The sequence below is a fragment of the Thalassophryne amazonica genome, chromosome 4 (genome assembly GCF_902500255.1).
Source record: "Thalassophryne amazonica chromosome 4, fThaAma1.1, whole genome shotgun sequence".
NCBI classification, from domain to species: Eukaryota; Metazoa; Chordata; class Actinopteri; order Batrachoidiformes; family Batrachoididae; genus Thalassophryne; species Thalassophryne amazonica.
In genome coordinates, this window is record NC_047106.1 from 39,246,992 (window position 1) to 39,251,706 (window position 4,715).

The following is a 4,715-nucleotide window of genomic DNA, read 5'->3' on the forward strand; positions in this document are numbered from 1 at the left end:
CTTGTCATGTGTGGATTTCACTTTGTTAATGCTGCAATATAATTTTAATCTGTAGATTAATAAGAAAAAGAAAGTGGTTTCAAAGAACAATGATGAAGAAGAACTGGCAAGAGCTATAGAGAAGGAAATGAAAGAGAAGGTATGTATAAAGTAACATTATGATTATTTCCAAGGAATCGTATAATAGTATATAGAGATAAATTACATTTACTGGCATGCTTTACATACACATCATATTAAACTGTTCTTTTTACCACACATGTACAGACCACAGCGGCTTCACAAGAAGAAGAATGTATTTTGAGTCCTGAGGTAAGCTACATCTACAATTCTTATTGTTCTTTGCTTGCTTTATTTGTAATCGCAACTCTTTGTTTAATTTCAGTAGGGTTAAATTAATCATGATTATTATTCTGTTACAGAGTGAAGATGATGATGATGAAGTAATGGACAAGTGCATGGAGACTGCATTGGTGAGCACCCCATTGTCCTTTTTAACTCATATAAAACACCCAGTGGCAATAGTGTCAATCATTTTGACTTTGTATAATTATTGAACAATCTGCATTTATTTACAGCTGAAAGAGAAGGTCAACAACCTCACAAAAGCAAATGCTAAACTTTTGGCAAGAAATAAGCGGCTGCATTTGGCCCTTGAGAATCTGAGAAGTAAGTATAAAATGTCCATGTGTAGTCTTGATCAGTGTTGTGCAAGTTCACACTTTTCATGAACTAGTTCAAAGGTCAGTTCACACATGTTCAAAGTGAACTGTTAACATTCATAGATCACCATTTCAATTTTGAATTAGTTCAAAGTTCAGTTCGTTTTTTAGGTGAGAAATTAAAATGAAAGACAACTTGTTTTTCAAACTGACTTCAACCACTATGCCTACCTTGTAGCCTAAAACTTCACTGTAGATCTTAAATTCTATCACACAAAATGGAAGTTTTTTGTATATATATATATATATATATCTGTGCTAATTATTTTTTTATGTTAGCTATTAAGTATTTGTGTTATTTGTTTGGACGTTCGGAGAAATATGTTAAGTTTTACTCTATCTGTCCAAGTTTCAGACACAGGGAGAGCTCCCCCTGTTGGTGAAAGCCAGTAACATTAGAAATGTTAGACTAAACCACACCTATGTTAACACCCACAAGGTATAAAAAGTGTTGTATGACTCATTTTAGGGGCCTTTCACAAGATGGACACTGTCTGTGAGGGTCCCAGGCCTGGTTTCTAATGTGACCTTGAATAAACTCAAAATGAGGAATACAATGGTTTGGTTTTTGGTAAGGGGCAGAATTTTACATAAAAAGAACCAGGTAGAAATAACAATAGTATGCCTGAAACTTGAGAGACCACATATGTGGAGATTAAAAAAAAAATCATATATCTAACAGTTTTGGTCATAGGGGAAACTGGGGCACAATGAATCAGTAGCTATATCTGCAAAACTACAAATATATTTATAGCAGGTATGCCATATTTTTATACATAAAGACATTACCCTTATAAATTTGTGTTTTGTTTTTGGATGCATTAAGGGTAAAAGTAAGTGGCAAGTGAAGTCAGTTTTTTCCTATCAAAAGTAAATTTCGTGGATGTCAGTGTCTTTGCATTTATTTCTCACAACAGAGGAAAGGTGGCCCAAAAAAAATTATTAGTTAGAAGACTACCCCGTCCAACTGATGAGCATGTGTTATGTCTTCTCCAGTCTATCAGCTATTTGATAGCATGACTCGTGTGTGTCACATGTAACCGGGCCACAGTGAATCAGTCTAGAAAGTGATTTACTAAGCCCCGGTATTAAGTGGATGACAAATATTACTTGTTGAAGTGTAGACATTTATTTTCCATGAATTATTTCTATAATTTGTGTATACAAACATTTTCACATTTGAACAGAAATGATGACAGTTGTATATATAAATCTTACCACAAGCAGTAGCAGGCCATCTTCAGTTGTCATGAACTTTTGGCGATTTTTGTAGTTTAGCTTGAATTTTTAATCCTCACAAATCTGTCTTTCTTTTAGACTTGCCTGATTTACTGGATGTGGTAAAAAAGTTAAAAGCTGCACCATGCTCTTCACAGCATGCCTCTCCTGCACATGCGTCCACTTCATCTTCTGCTGCTTGTTCACCAGCTCATTCCGAAGACACAAGTGGCGAGGACATGGTAGGTGCAATAATAATGGAATATTCAAAATTAAACCCAGGCAATGATATTTTTTCTTCCATTTGTGCACATCAAGCCTCCATGGTGGGAAAAAAATATGTTTTTCTTATTCTAGACAATGCTTTGTATACTGTTTGTTGTAGGAAACTTTTCTTACTGTTGTACATCATCTCAAGCTTTATTTTGTGCCTAACCTAGTGTCTTTTAATTTCAGGTAACTTTGTGGCCAGGGGTGGCCATAACAGTTCGGCAAAAGAGATTACTAAATGCCAAAAAAACAAATGTTAAAGAATACACAAACACCCTGCTGCGGATGATTCACACACCAGAATTACTGCAGTCATCTTCCCTCACTGGGAAGAAAAGCAATGCTTTTAAAGATATGAGTGCCAAAAAGAAGCTGCCTGGTGTAGAGTTCACAATTGGTAAGTTAACTGGCAGAACAATAACAATATTAATGCAATGCCTTACATATAACATATTTCCTCTATGAGAAGCACACGTCCAATAGAGGCGCATCTAGACCAAAAATTAAATTCTTTCGAAACAGAAACATTTTGACCATTAAAAAAAAAAACATTATTTACATAAGCCCATGCGCTTCTAATAGAGGAAATACGGTAATGTTTTTCCCCTGCTTTGGGAACTGGTGGTATCATTTTTAAGTAATATTTCTTGGAGAATTATTTTTAAATAACCGTTTTAATTGCTGTTAAACCCTATGCTGGTTGGTTTTGTTTTATCTGTATGCTGCATCCACAATTCACAGATTTTATTTATTTATTTATTTATTTTTCATATGCAGATTATATCAAAGAACAGACCCGGTCTCCTGATGCTAAAGCAGTCAAAACGGCCATCACTCACCTGTTGAACACGGAAAGCAAACGCTTACTGAAGAAGTGTGATACCACTGATTAAAGCCTTCCCCTAATGTTCAATATTTCATCCAATACAAAGTTAAATTGTCTGTTTGTGAAATAAATGTTATATTTAAATGTTTAATTGTTCCTATTATCCTTTGTATATTTTATGGCATAATGACTTGTAGGTTCTTATAGAGAGCCTATAGGTTAATCTGTAGGTTACATAGAAATCCTATAGGCTATCATATAAGCTCCTATAGGTTGATCTATAGGTTTAGATAGAAATCCTATAGGCTATCGTATAAGCTCCTATAGGTTGATCTATAGGTTCTGATAGAAATCCTATAGGTTATTGTATAGGGTCTTATAGGGGCCCTATAGGTTGTTCTATAGGTTTTGATAGAAATTCTATGGGTTGGTGTATAGGTTCTTATAGAACTCCTATAGGTTGGCCTATGGGTTCTTATGGGGGCCCTACGGGATCCAATAGAAATGCTATGGGTTGGCCTATAGGTTCCTATAGAGATCCTATGGGTTGGCCTATAGGTTCTTATAGCTGGCCCTATAGGACCGCCTATGGGATCCTATAGGTGAAACGTCCCAATTGCCTATAGGCACTTATAGGTTTTTCTGTAGAAGCCTATAGGTTGCTCAATAGGCTTGTCTATGGAAATTCTATAGACTAGCCTATAGCAACCTATAGGCCATGCCTATAGAATTTCCTATAGATTTCCTATAGATTTTTTTTGTAAGGGGCTGCAGCATTTTGAATTAACTGAAGGCTTTTCAGGGAACTTTTAGGACAACATGATAATAATGAATTACATTAGTCCAGCCTAGAGGAAATAAATGAAGGAATTAGTTTTTCAGCATCACTCTGAGACAAGACCTTTCTAATTTTAGAGATATTGCATAAATGCAAAAAAGCAGTCCTACATATTTGTTTAATATGCGCTTTGAATGACATATCCTGATCAAAAATGACTCCAAGATTTCTCACAGTATTACTAGAGGTCAGGGTAATGCCATCCAGAGTAAGGATCTGGTTAGACACCATGTTTCTAAGATTTGTGGGGCCAAGTACAATAACTTCAGTTTTATCTGAGTTTAAAAGCAGGAAATTAGAGGTCATCCATGTCTTTATGTCTGTAAGACAATCCTGCAGTTTAGCTAATTGGTGTGTGTCCTCTGGCTTCATGGATAGATAAAGCTGGATATCATCTGCGTAACAATGAAAATGTAAACAATGCCGTCTAATAATACTGCCTAAGGGAAGCATGTATAAAGTGAATAAAATTGGTCCATCTGTGAAGAAGATTCCCCATTTACATGAACAAATTGTAATCTATTAGATAAATATGATTCAAACCACCGCAGCGCAGTGCCTTTAATACCTATGGCATGCTCTAATCTCTGTAATAAAATTTAATGGTCAACAGTATCAAAAGCAGCACTGAGGTCTAACAGAACAAGCACAGAGATGAGTCCACTGTCTGAGGCCATATAATTAGCTAAGATAGCTGGGTCAAGTGATGGCTTTTTAAGTAATGGTTTAATTACTGCCACCTTAAAAGCCTGTGGTACATAGCCAACTAATAAAGATAGATTGATCATATTTAAGATCGAAGCATTAAATAATGGTAGGGCTTCCTTGAGCAGCCTGGTAG

At 35.6% G+C, this 4,715-nt stretch overlaps 1 long non-coding RNA gene across 1 annotated transcript; it reads left to right on the forward strand.

Annotated features, from left to right (window-relative positions):
- Positions 1 to 577: 577 nt before the first annotated feature.
- LOC117509148 lies at positions 578 to 2,428 on the forward strand. The gene is made up of 3 exons (XR_004560270.1): positions 578 to 669; positions 2,040 to 2,182; positions 2,397 to 2,428. It is a non-coding gene; the product is annotated as an uncharacterized LOC117509148 (long non-coding RNA).
- The last annotated feature ends 2,287 nt before the right edge of the window (positions 2,429 to 4,715 follow it).